General features: G+C 37.5%; 1 protein-coding gene across 4 annotated transcripts in view; it reads left to right on the top strand.

Annotated features, from left to right (window-relative positions):
- The window catches only part of DIAPH2 (diaphanous related formin 2), an 894,195-nt gene that overhangs the window by 582,843 nt on the left and 296,660 nt on the right, over window positions 1-14,692 (top strand). The window lies entirely within an intron of this gene.

Here is a 14,692-nt window from a genome sequence, read left to right as displayed (position 1 = left end):
GCGGCTTCTGGGATCCTAGTTCCTTGACCAGGAATTGAACCTGGGCCCTAGGCAGTGAAAAATGAGGAGTCCTAACCACTGGACCACCAGAGAATTCCCTGAGGCTTGTTCTCATGGACTTGACATTATATGAGGATTTTGATTTTTTCAGCTTTTGTCTTTTGACCAATCATGTGACTATGAAACAGTTTTTCTTTATTTATTTTAAATCTAAGCATCACTTTTACTTACTGCTCCTTGCTTTTTCCAACGGGAAAAACCATTCTTAAAAGAGGGCTTCTTAGACTTTAGAATATGCGTTGTGGTCCATTCTTAACATCTTACACTGTCTAAAAAACACGTTATCCACCGTGTTGACCTTACTGCTTATATCCTGTTGACAAATTTCTTACATTTACTTACATAGATTTTTGTCAATGGCAGAGCTGTCTATTGCCCCAAATCAGCTTAGCTTTTTGATTGACTGCTGGCTAAATCATCTCACCAACTGGAGGGCAGGGAGGACTGAGCAGCAGGGGCCCCATTAACACATTGACAAAAGGAGCTGACAGAAAGTTAATGACATTAACACCCTGTAGCTAACTATCAACACCTGGGAGTTTCTCATAGTAGGAGGGAGAGTCATTTGAAGTGGTTAAAAATCAAGTTCCGGAGGAAGCACATTGCCCTGACCAGACAATTCAGAACAGATTCGGGGTCTCTACTGCACTTCAATTACGTTGATTTTTCTCCCACTATTCTTTATTAAGTGAATAATTTTTGAAAAGATGAAAAATTAACAGGGTTAGTGTTCAACCTCAGTAATATTAATCACATTTGAGAACATGTCATATAAAAAATAGACAAAACAAAAGCAAAACGGAAACCTCAAGAGCAAGGTTTTTTTTTTTTTTTTTTTTTTTTTCCTCTCTGGTATGAATGTACTAATCCAGGCTGTTTTCTAGCTGCCGAAAAGTCGAGAGGTTTAGGTTAGACTGGAGGGAAGTTTAGTGGCTCGGACTCTCTCTCATTACCTTTAATTGCCTGCTGGTCTCAAACTCAGAAAATTAGGAAGTTCAAAGCAAAACATTTTTAAATGAGACTGCTCAGGGAGAGAGGGTCCAGGATTGAAGGAAGGAAGGGAGGGAGGGAGGACAAAGAAGGAAAGGAAAGGAAAGGGAAGGAAGAAAAGAGACAGTGAGCATATGGGAGCAGTAATAGAGAAAATGCATACATTGAAAAGCAAATTGTTTTAGAAAATCACATGGGGGAAAATATTGCGTTTTTAAAAAAGGAAGATTGTTAGCATTCTTTGAAATATACACTCTTCATAATGGTATTGGAAGTTTTTTGTTTTGTTTTGTTTTGTTTTGTTTGTTTTTTGTCCACTGTGCATGCTTTGTAGGATCTTAGTTCCCCAACTAGGGATTGAACCCAGGCCCTCTGCAGTGAAAGCAAGTTTTCTTTTTTTTTTTAACTTCCATTATTTGTGCATTGATTTGCAGTAGAAGGCATGATCATCTATAATAATAAAAATAAAAATGATAAAATAGTAATAATAGCAACTGTTTAGTGAATGTCATGTGCCCGTCACAGTGCTAAGAATATATAGGTGTCTGTATAAACTTAAGTGATCTCTAATGCAATACTATAGGGGAAGTACTATGATTAACCCCATTTCAAATATGTGAGAATTGAGGCTATAGGGGTTCAAAGATTCAAACACGTGTGTGAGATCATGTATGTTACAAGTCTGGTTAATGAGGGCCAGGATTCAAGTAAGTCTTGGTCCTTCAGACTCCAAGCCTTGTGCTTGTAACCATGGTATTGTGCTGCCTCTAGGGTCAGAAAGCTTTGTAAATCTGAGATGAATTCCACATTTGTTCACTGTGAAATAATGTGTTGCTTCAGAAGAAAAAGCATTTCTTTTTGAAAGGTTTGTAAACTAATTTAAAAATTAGCTGCTCGTGTCTTCCACAAAGTCTTCCTTAATCATAGCAATCAAAATTAATTTCCTTGTCCCCTGTGTTCTCATAACATTTTAATATTTTGATTATTGTGCTCACTGACTTGCCTGTACTCTGCTTATGTGCATGTGTGTTTTGAACACTGGGTTATAAAATCTTTTGAGATAGAGATCCTTATTCATCTTTGAGTACAACAAGCCTAGCACAATGCTTTATAGAAAGTTGTCGTAATAAATGTTTATTTAATATGTTAGAGGTCATTGCAAAATGATTAATGTTAAACAACATTCTGGCAAGTAAACAGAAAACATTAGCTTGTGATCCTGGCATAACTTCAATTTGACAAGAGAAAGGGGTATAACATGTTTCCACTGTTATTCCTTTATATGTTTTGATTTTAAATACAGGTATTAAGAATTATCTCTTTAGCTCTTAGAAATCACATTCTAAGAAACTGTCTCAATGGAGCATATGGTTTTTCAGATCAGTCAGTTCAAAAATTTTTTATTTGAAGAGTCTTGCTTGTTTGAACTTCAGCCTGAAATTACCATGAGCTCCATTTTTCAAACTTTGTTTAGGGAATTGATGGACATTTGGTGCATGATGCTAATGGTGAGAGAAGAACATACTGCTTGGTTAAAGGGTACATAAACCCTTTCAGGCCACTAGAGACTCATCTGAGAAATCATCTTTTTCAGAACATAAAATGGGACATAAGTCATCTGAAAGAGTTAATGTACCCTCAACCTTACAAATTCTCATTCCTACCAGAAGCTAAGTTTTAAGAGACTAAAAACCTTTCTATGGGATTTATTCATACTGAGTAGAAATGATATAAAAAAAGAAGTTTGAAAAACTAAATGACCCAATGTGGTTATGGTTTTGTGTATGCATGTATACTAGAAAACATGTAGCATATACATGTATCTATACATAGATAGAGATATGATTTAAAGCCATTCTGGTGTTCACAAGAGCTTAAATTGGATATCGTAGCAATGAATATGAGTTTGTTTCCTTTTGCTTTGATTTCAAATTTACTAAACTTCTTTTATTTTCAATTATTGAAGGCACACATAGTATGTTAAATACACACAGTTTATAGGCAGTGATGGTGATGTTAGTATAACTAGTCAGTAAATATACTCTTGCAGCAAAATATCAATCAGGTATTATTTGAGAAATGTAGGTAAATACATAAGTGTCTTTTTCTATATTAGATGTCTGTTCAATTATTTCTAGTTAGGCTCTCTGAGATATAACTTTTGAAAATTATAGCAAGTAAACTTAGCTTTTCATTGAACGTTCCCTGTTCCTTTCTTCTGGTTTTAAACTTTGAGGTATGGGAAGTGAAAACAAAAAAATGCAAGAAAGCAAGTCAATATGTTTAATAAACATGTAATGATACTGTCCTTTGTGTTGCAAAGGTAAAATAGGATAATTACCTACTACATTGTCCCAATTCATTACTGAAGTTAGAAATGGAAAGAAATACATAAAAAACATCACTGAAATTTTTCAGTTGAATCTTAATGATGGATATTTATATATCCATACACATACACATACACACATACCTCATAAGACAAACATTTAAAATTACAATCAACTTGAGAGGATTACATCTCATCTACTCATTTAAAGCTTAGGCACTCACCAGTGGTGAGAATTGAAAATGAATGAAAAATTTAAAAAGAAACTATAGAAAAGCTTTCCCAAGATCATTAGTGAAAAGGAGAATATGACCTAGTCACCAATTGATGTTGTCTGGGTAAGAAAAATCATGAGTAACTGAGTTGAAAATGGTTCCAAGGGGATGAAGGTACCAACTCCTCTTTACCTTATCAAAAGCAAACATTTAGTAAGTGGCTTTTTTATAACAGCTAAGGCATTATCAACTTTGTGCATGGCAACACTGATTACTCATCTCCAGATTTCTGTATTATGGTCCTGACTCAAAACCTAAAGAGATCCAATTTCATTTTGCACACTGTTGAGAAGTACTCTGTCCACTTTATTTGCCCCATATATATATATAAGTACTTTTGAACTTTAATGTTCTGTACAAATGCAAAGCATTTTTATTAATCCATTTGAATGAAAAGACATGTGGATGAGTATCAATAGACCTAAGTGTTAGCCTTGGTCTTTGCAAACCTAGGAAAGACACTCTGTTTCCTCATTTGTAAAACTGTAACGAAAATACTTGCCTTGCCCACCTCACATATGTTTTTATTAGGACTAGGTATAGTAATGACTTTGAACATGCTTTGTAAAATGAAGAAATAACATACAAGGTGTCATTGGTCATTCTGCTCTAAACCTCACAAATGGGAGATAAATTATTTCCCCCAAGGAAAATATTCTTTGTAAACAACCACAGTCTGCTTTTGTCCAACTTCATTTTATCTAAGTTGTTTTTTTGTTGTTGTTGTTTTCATTTTTTTTTTAAGACTGAAAGAAAAAATATACATTCATGTAGTAAGTGCCTGGGGAAGAAGCAGGAGGCTTGTACTTCATTAGTCTAGGAGTATCCAGATGTTTGGGATTAAACAAGTCCCTACGTTTTTCACCTAGGTATACAAGAGAAAGAAGCAACTAATAGAATTTGAAGATACTTGTATACTCCATGAAAGGTGATATTCTAAATGTTAGGGCACCTATAAAGTAAGATGCAGGTATGTTTCCTGCTTTCAAGAAGGCATGTAGTCAGGGAGATAAAAGTGATAGAGAGAAGATAGCAACAAATAATCCAAGCTCATTTCATAGTAAATGAGTATAGTGCAGACTAAAAATGCAATAGGCCTTTTCAATATTTCTTCCCCTCTTTCGTCTATAGTGAGACAGCATTCCAGCTTTGACCACAGTTGGAAATTAACGTGGCAACTTTATTATTTTGTTGGAAATGTATTCTCTAGCCAAGCAATAGACCCAAATGAAAAGTTAATTATGGAAATGCATTCCAAAGCCAAATGGAAATGACTTGTATATTAGTCTTTGTTTTGCATCAACTATTTCCCTCAACGCAGATAATTAAGAACTGACTGTACCAACAATTTCTCTAAGTTCAAAAATAAGTTTCTTCCCATGTTTTTATCAGTCAATCAACATCTACTCATTAAGCAGCTACTGCAGAACCTAGCACCATACTAAGTACCATGGGGCTGAAGCATAAAAATGAAGTACAAAATATTCTCTGCTCTAAAGAAGCTTAACATTTACTTAAGAGCATGTGTATGAGAAATAAGGCACTCAAATGATGGTGTTTCATAAAGTTTAATTGTGTGACATTGTTACTGAACCCAACTTGGGTCCGCTTGCCCACATGCAATAAAGCCAATCTACTGACCCTGGGTTGTGGTAAAGGAACAGACAAGGAGTTGGGGCAGCTAATGCTCAAAAAACCCAAACTCCTCAATGGGTTTCAAGAAAGCATTTTTAAAGGCAAGGTGAGGGAGGGGAGTTGCAGGGTTTGTGATCAGCTCATGCACAGTTCTCTTATTGGTTGGTGGTGAGGTAACAGGGTGGTGTCACAGGGGTTAACATTATCAATCCTCAGGCTCCAGTAGGTCTGGGGGCTGTGTGCTCATGGTCATCAAGTAGTTAACCATTTCCATTTGATGACGGTTTTTACATCTGTAAAACAACTCAGGAAATGTACATCAGATACTGTTATCTATATATTTCAGGGAGGAACTAAAGTGTCTGTGACTGCCATATGACTGATTCACTGTTTAAATTCTTACCAGTTCTCCTGGCTCAATTGCTGTTTTTGTTGCTGCATGGTCACATCCTTTCAATCATTCATTCCTTTTTTTCTTTTAATTTAATTTAATTTATTTTTTATACAGCAGGTTCTTATTAGTTATCTATTTTATACATATTTGTGTATATATGTCAATCCCAATCCCCCAATTCATCACAACACCACTGCCCCCCCACCCCAATCATTCATTCTTGAGCCAGGCTTTTGTGACTGAGGGGAGGCCTGGGAAACTTATAGCTTTTCTAGGAACAAGAGGCAGGCAGAGGACATTGCCAGTGAGGGGGGGGGAGTCCTGTCCCAGGAAGGCCCCATAGGGTCCTGCTTGGTCACAATATTGGTTTTAAGTGCATTAAAAATTCACCAAGTAGGGAAGGTTGTGGGGTTTGGAGCAGCTTCATAGAGGAGATAAGACTCAACTCCTGCTACAACATTAGCTCTCCGTGTGCAGGAAGTTTACTGTGTTGGTTTTGTGTTGATCATCTTTTGTACTCCCAGTGCCTGGCACACAGTAGGGCTCAATACATGTCTGGGGAGTGAGTGAATGCATGATTTACTCTCTGCTGACATTTCAAGGATGTTGGAGTATTTGTAGAGGTAGTAGTTAAAAATATTTTGTTAGATCCTCTCATAGGTCATCCAAGATGTAATTCTGTTTGACTTTGAAATTAATTTAATGTCTATTCAAACAAACCCCCCGAAAGCCCCTCATTAACTATGTCTGATTCGATAAATATGAAAATGATTTTGCATTTCAAGAACTCACCCATACTGGACTGTATGCAGATATTCTAGGATTGGATGGAAGGAGAGTCAGAATTTAAGATTTGAAGTGATCAACTAAACATTATAGGCCGTATTGTATTTACAAACAGGATTTTTTATTACTAAACTTTATTTTGTTCAGTGATTCCTATATTATAGAATTAAATAGCTTAAATTCATATTTCATGTTAAAAATAATTAGTTATAGGAATTGAGATACCATATGATGAGCATATGTTTTAGGTTATTTAACATATCTGTCTAAAAATTCAGCTATCAATACAAAATTGACCCAGAGAGTTTGCCCTCTGCTCTCCCTTTTGTACACAAAAGATTGTATCTCCCTTTTCCCCACACGTGTATTGTCATTCCTTTAATGCCCGAATATGCCTTGTGAACAATGCATTAGGTCTGTGAGGTATATAAAAATGAGTAAAACGTGGACCTTTCATTTCAGAACAGAATCAACAATATACCCAAACAGTTGTAAGACAATGTGGGTATGATAAATGCAATATAAAGTGGGGAAATTGCTCTATAAAATAATAAATCCTAGTACATTCATAGAGGTTTCCAATCTGTGTAGAGTGTTCACATACATCATCTTAGTAATTCAGACCACTTCTGATTTCAGATCACTTCTGACTGAAAACTTAGGGGAAGGTTTTATGGAGAGTTACAGACCAGACACAAGCAAAGACTCAATCTGTAAAGATCAAAAGTGTGTTGAAAGAATATCAAATACACATGATTGGCTCAAAGTAGTGAGAGTTACAACTAGGAAAATGAATAAAAAATCAAATCCCAAAAGATCAAGAAGAGTGGTCTGAAGAGGTTGAACAGTATTTGGTGGGTTGTAAAGGGCTGAAAGGCACATAACTTTACTTCTCCTTTCCCTGTTTCCAACCACCACATGGCATTTGCTTGAATGAGGTGCTACTTGCTACCTGCCAATTACTGATCCAAGTAAGGACTAAAATCAGAATTGTTTCCAGTATTAGAAAGATTGTATTTGTGTGTGTCTGATGGGGCAGATGGATTTTTTTTTTACCTTCAATTTAACTGTCCTGTAGCTTGGATTTGTAATACAGCAATAACAACTTATATTTGTATAGTATTTTACAGTTTAAAAAGCTCTTTTATCTTCCCCTGTCTCCTCTGAAATGTTCCATAATGAAAACTGTTATATTAAGTCTTGCACCTAGTCGATGTTTATGAGGAGTTATTCATTCCACAAATATTTACCTAGTGATTCTCGCTATGTGCCAGGCATTGTGTTAGATACTTGGAATACAGTGGTGAGCAAAAAAGACATGACATAGCTTCAGGGAGGTTTTAGTCTGATGGAAGAGATGGACATTAAACAACTCCACAAGCAACCGTGGCAGGTGACATGGAAGAGATTTATAATGCCATACCAGCCAGCAACCTAGTTAGGGAGATCTCTCTTGAGAAGGTGATGCTTCAGCTGAGATGTGAAGGATGGATAAGAAGTCAGGGAAGAGGTGAAGATGAATCTTTACTTCTGCCTGTTTATCTATAGGTGTTAAAAATATTTGACAGTTTGGTAGCTTGATGATGATTTGGTTCATTGAAATTCTAATTCATCTATTTTCTTGTCCGTGGTCTTACTGGATTTGCACTTCTAGTGGAGTTTTAAAGTTGGAGAGTTAGAAATCTATCAAGTGGAACCAAATACTGAAGACATTTTATGTTTTAAGATCTTTTAACTTTTTTCCCCCAAAGTTGCTTTTACTATTGGTTAAGGATTGAATGTGAGTATTTTTGAAAAGCATTTTTGAAAAGCTATGTCAGATTCAGTGGAAAACCTAAAGCTCTACTAACCTTGTGGGAGCTGGAATTTTTTAGCTAAAGAGATTCCAACAGATTTAGATATTTATCCAAACCGAACTTTCAGACCACCAGAGATTTTCCCATTACTTGTTTACATAGAGCTTAACTACAGTGGTTTCCATTTTCAACATTTACTTTTTTTATTTAAACAGCTTAATTGAGAGCTATAAAAACACTGGATCAGTCTTTTCAAATAAAAATGAAATGCAGCTGCCATGGGTTAGTCTTACAGAAGAAACCCTGCTGCCTACAGGAAGTTTAGGTGTTAAAATGATGTTTTATTAAATACCAAAAGATCTAGTTTGGATTGTAAAGTCATATCTTTTAATTACAAGTTTATAAAAACCTGGCAATTCTTTTGATTTGTGTCTGGTGTATGTGCACGTGCATGCATATGTGTGTGCATGCACCTGTGTGTGAAATACCAAAAGAGTAATGAGATTAACATTATTGATATGTTAATTAAAAGAAGATTATGTTAACTCAAATACACATTGTCACACTACAAATGAGACATATTGCCTCACTATTTGTTTTTCTGCACATATTTTATATGTTGTTATTTATCTTTTTCATAACTTAAAATGCCAAGATGTGCTGAGGTTAATAATACTAATATTGATCCGAAACTCTTTGGACTTATGAATGATTTTTACCTATTTTCCTCTTCTGTAAATCATTGCTTTGCATTTAAATCTTAATATTTTTTAAAATAAAGTGTTTTAATCCTCATTTTATTTAGAGGAAATAAAAGTATCACCTTTCAATAAATTAGCCTGAACCCAGAAAACCAGGGAAATGAAATGATAATTCCAAGTTATGCAATTAAGTACATTTTAAGTACAAAGGGATTGTATTAGGTAATCTCGAATGTCCCTTTCAGCTCTAAAATGTTCTTATATTCTCAATCCAGTGTAGTATATCCATCCTGTTCCACTCAAACATTAAATGCATAAATGTTGAATTAATTTGCTCCCTGATTCATTTTACAAGTATTCATAGTATAATGCTATAACATTGTTTTTACTGATAACAAATTCATCTGTTCATTCAGCAAATATGTATCAAATACCTACTATATGCCAAGCTCTGTTGTTTTCAGTGATGAGAAACTTAAATATATATATATATATATATATAGATATAGATATATAGATAGATAGATAGATAGATCAATCTTTGAGCATATAATCTGGTGCAGTAGATGGTCAAAAAACAAATTCATAGTATAATACCAGACAGTAATAAGTGATAAGAAAAATAAGATGGGCAAAAGGATTAAGAATGATAGTGTTGGGCCTCCCTGGTGGCGCAGTGGTTGAGAGTCCGCCTGCTGATGCAGGGGATACGGGTTCGTGCCCCGGTCTGGGAGGATCCCATGTGCCGCGGAGCGGCTGGGCCCGTGAGCCATGGCCGCTGGGCCTGCGCATCCGGAGCCTGCGCATCCGGAGCCTGTGCTCCGCAACGGGAGAGGCCACAACAGTGAGAGGCCCGCATACCGCAAAAAGAAAAAAAAAAAAGAATGATAGTGTTGCTTTTTTAAAAAGATAAATTCGTCAGGAAGGACCCCTCTTGAGGGAGTGACATTTAAACAGAGATTTGAATCAAGTGAGGAGATGATCTGTGTGAATAACTGAGGGAAGAGCTTTCCATGTAGAGGGGACAACTAGTGTTCTAAGGCTCTGAAGTGAGAACATGAGTGTGCTTGAAGCATGTGTCAGGCTGAGGACATTTTCTTCTACCCTGCTAGTTTATTCTGGCTGGCCTAGGAATTAAGTTAACATGAGACAGATTAACAGGAGAAAATCAATCAAAAGTCTAGTAACATGTATTCATGGGAGAGACCCAGGAAAACTTGAGTAACTCTCCAAAATGTCTGAGACCCTCACCCTTAAATACCATCTTCAGCTAAAGACAAAAGAGGATGTTGAGGGTAGTGGTTTAGGACTTCAAAGGGGAAGAAGGCAATTGACCTAGAGATGGAAAAGCAAATGTTTGGTAAACAAATCTTTGCTGGTCTATGCAGACAGTGGGACACAGAGAGGAATTTTAACAAACAGACTCTGCTAGGTTCCTCCCTGTCTACACACCTACTTCATACTATAGTTATCTATGGTGATAGCTCCCTGCCTGGACACATCCTCTATCTACATTCTAAAGGCAGTTAGGGGGAAGGTCAAAGGTTCTTCCTGAGTCTTTTGGGTCTTGATTGTTTTCATCTCAAAATAATCCAGATGTCAGAGAGATATTTTGGGGTGACAAAACTTTCTTCCCTCCACAAGGAATAGCAAGAAGGCTAGTGTGGCTGTTTTGCAATGAGGGAGGGAGAAAGGAAGAAGGAGAAAGGGTAGTGAAGGTAAAATCATGGAAGACCTTGATGTATGATGGAAAGCCATTTGAGGATTGAAAAGAGGAAGAATGATGGTTACAGAGATGAGGAAGACTGGATGAGGTAGAAGGGAGGTTGTAGCAGTGGTGAATCAAAAGTTTGGCTTCAAGATGTTCAGTCTGAGACACTATTAGGCATCCAAGTGGAGATTCAAAGCCTAGAACGTTTGAATAATTGAGCCTAGACTCTAGGGAAAGATCCAGACTGGAGATAAAAATTTAGGAACCATCAGCACATAGATGGTATTTAAAGCCATTAGACTATATAAGATTACCTAGAGAGTACAGACAGAGAAGAGAGGTACAAGAACTAAGGTCTGGGCTACTCCACCATTGAGAAGTTAAGAAGATGAGAAGAATTTTAACAAAAGAACTGTAGAAATAAAAGATACAGCTAGTGTGGTAGGAGGAAACCAGAAAATTGTACTGGCCTGGAAGCCAAGTAACAAAAATGTTTGAAGAAGGATCCATTTGACTGGACCCATCTATTCTATGCATTGATTTAAAAGGTATTGCTGTGGCTTCGTTAAATTAACATTTGTTAAGTAGAGCCCCAGGCCAGTTCAGCAAAAGGGAAGTTTCTTACCCTCAAGATCTGGAGGAAGTACAAAGCAGGCCTCCAGGGGCCCCATGGGGAGGTTAAGGCTGGGTGCAGGCAGAGGGAGAGGGCAAGACCTGGGGCACATGCCTTTGTTAGGGTCCATGGGTGGACTGCTTTGGGGTTCCTGGGCTAAGGCCAGATTGGTCAATTCAAACCAAAAAGAGCATGTGGAGGGGAGGTTGTCAAGCTCTTCAGGGGTCTTATCTACTGATACACTAGGGGAAGGCCCTGGGAGGTGGGGGAGACTTGCTCATGTGGGCTGCTGGGGACATAACATCAGGAACTTATATTTGCTTGTGACTCTGTGGGCTGTTACTCAGGAAGGACTAGTGTTACCAAACCGCATTTGTGTCTGCTCGTCCACCATGCAGCAAAGCCAATTTACTGACATAAGGTTGTGGTGAAGGAAAGTACAGTGTTTATTGCAGGCAGCAAGCAAGGAGTACAAGTGGCTCTTGCTCAGAAAACGCAAATTACCAGATGGTTTTCAGGGAAGCATATTTAAAGCAACATTTGGGGTAGGGTTGCCAGGGGCATGACTTTCTTCTGATTGGTTGGTGGTGAGGTAACAGGGTAGTGTTTCAGGAATCTTAATCATCAACCTTCTGGTTCCAACAAGTCTGGGGTCTGTGGGCTTGTGGTCAGCATGTAGTCACCATCCTCCACCTGGCTGGGGGTCTTAGTTCCTGCAGAACAAGGCAAAGATATGTGTCAGATAGTTGCATATATCCCTTGAGGAGGAACTAGGACTCTGTTTTACCACTGAACTGTTATTTCTTGACTGCTTTTCCTTTGCTTCTGCATCCCTCACTTCCCTAATTAGTAACTGTTTGAGTCTGCTCTTTGGAACTCAGGGAAATTCTAGGAGACCAAAGTCTTTCTACAAACAAGAAACCAGGGACACAGAGGGGCTTTTTACCTGGGAGGGTTCCAGCGGGTCCTGCTCGGTTTCAGTTCCCCCTTTTCTTTGATACTCCTCTATCCTGAGGGGACCAGGGGGCAGGACAAGAAAGAGAATAAAGTTTTGGATAGAGAGGTTAATCATTAACTCAACAGGAAAACTAGGTTTTAGGGGGACTCGGTTTCACTAGTGTCAGTTCAAGGACCCTGCAGGCCACTTGGCTATATTTAATGGATGCTGAGGCAGCAACATCACGCACTAGTTTAGTTAAACTCTCGACCAGTAATACGTGTAAGGCATTGAGCTCAGACAGCAGAGAGGAGCTAGTGACTTCAGAACCTCTCAGTATTTTATTGACAAAATGTAGACTCATATCATGCATTTCTTCTTTTCTCTATTTGTCCAGATAGCACACACAGAGTTATGTTAGATTTTTTTTTCTTCTATTGTACCTGACTCTATATTTCCAGATCAATCAAAATGTCCCCATTAAGTTGTCAGTTAAGTCACAAATAATTGCCATAAGCCATTCATTTCATGTTTTTAGAATCCTCTGCATTAAATGCTATCAAATGCTTTGAACAAGTTTTCAGTGAAATCTCAATTATTTTGTAATTTCAGTAGCATATATCCCTTTGTAAAATGCTAGAATTATACCTTTTTGTTTGTTTGTTTTGAGGTTTGTTATTGTTGTTTTGGTTGGGTTTTGGTTTTTAGGGAATAGCCTCTGAAGTTCATTATTATATAGAGCACTAGGCATCTCATTAGGCACAGTAACTGTACTCTTATCTGCCTTCCTAAACAATGTTCCAACTATAACTTAACCTTATTCATATGATCTTGGATTCTCAATTCCTGTGAAGCGCTCTAGAAATATTTGTCCTGGTGATGCAGTATTATATCTGTCCATCCGACCTTAGGTCTGAAACTCTATTTCATTTCTTGCTTTAAAAATATCACCTTTGTGTTCTTGGGGCCCAGATGATTGCCCCCTTGTGTGTGAATACATGCATGAATGTGTGAATATATGTCTATATCTTTCTCATCTTTCTCTTTCTCAGTCTCTCTACATGCATGTGTTTCTCACAGAAATACTTATGCACAGACACACTCATATACACACAGAGAACATGCCATGCATTGTTTAAGGGCAGTGTGTTGAAGCAAAATTGGCTCTTCATTTCCCGCCTGTGCACATGCATACATGCACACACATATGCCCATGCCTTTGATGCCATCAGGGCAGTCTGTTCGGTCAAAATGCACACATACATTTTGGAGAAGTTCCATGGCTTCCAGGGCTATATTTCTGTTGGTCCTCTTCACCTTCTACCCTCTAGGAATTCAGGGGTGGTCTATCTTCTGTCTCTTTAGAACTGACTTTACTCTCTGTCGTCAGTGTGTACTACCTGTGTTACGGCTCTTCATTTCTGCAACAGTTATTCTACCATTATTTTTGTTCCAGTACCTCATCAGTCCAGATCAGTACAGAGTAAGAATATCAAAGCTGGAGGCCACTGACAGTAGTGGAGATGAGAGGCACTCAAAACATGCTCTTCTCTCTTGGTAGAAAGCTGGGGCCTAGAGAGGAGTGGTATTTAATAATCTCCATCTGCCAGTGGCATGCACAATGACGAAGAAATGGTTGAGACTGAAAAGAGTATGAGTTAAGAAAATCAAATATTTCCTATGTGCCAGGCACTATTCTGGGCCTTTCAGGTAGAGGGCTTAATGAGACAGACAAGGTCCCTGTTCTCATGAGCTTAAATCTTAGTTGGGTTGCGTTGGGGATGCAGTGCCATGAAATGAAATAGTTATGTGATAGTGGCTGAGGTGCTACTTTCGGTTGGGAGGGCAGAAATGGCCTTTTCGTCACGGTGACATTTGAACCAAGACAAAAATCTGGGTAAAAGCATTTGGGGTTGGGAGAAGAACTTGTTGAAAATTATGAAAATGGAAATGAGTTTAATATATTCAAGGAATAGAAAGAAGGTCAATTTGGTTGGTGTGTGGTTAACGAAGGGGAAATTAATGTAAGATGAAAGCTGAGAAACAGGTAGGAAATAGATCATGTCAGTCCTTGTTCGCCAGGATGAGGAGTTTGAACATAACTGAACCAATCTAGGTGTTGGGTAATATTATTATTGCTATTGAGTTGAGTTTTAACTAGCCAGTTCTCCAAATGAGTTAGTGTTTAGGATGAATCCTAGCTCAGTGCTAGAGAGCTCATGGAGAATGTCATAGTACTTGCTGCCAAAGGAGTTTACAGTATAAATAATATATTCTTTTGATTTAAAAAAATAAGATTCTTTTGAATTGTGCCCACAACTTTGGAAGAACCAATATTGGCTATTTTCTTTTTGCTTTAAACAAATTATTTTGTCCCATAAGCATTTATTTTGATGATGGACTTGAAATTGTGAGTTTCATTCATTCTAAGTTTGGACAGTATTATTTTTATGTGCAGTGCCTTA

The sequence above is a fragment of the Mesoplodon densirostris genome, chromosome X (genome assembly GCF_025265405.1).
Source record: "Mesoplodon densirostris isolate mMesDen1 chromosome X, mMesDen1 primary haplotype, whole genome shotgun sequence".
In the NCBI taxonomy this organism is placed as follows: domain Eukaryota; kingdom Metazoa; phylum Chordata; class Mammalia; order Artiodactyla; family Ziphiidae; genus Mesoplodon; species Mesoplodon densirostris.
Note: the sequence above shows the minus strand (reverse complement) of the source record. Positions and strands in the feature narration are given on the sequence as shown.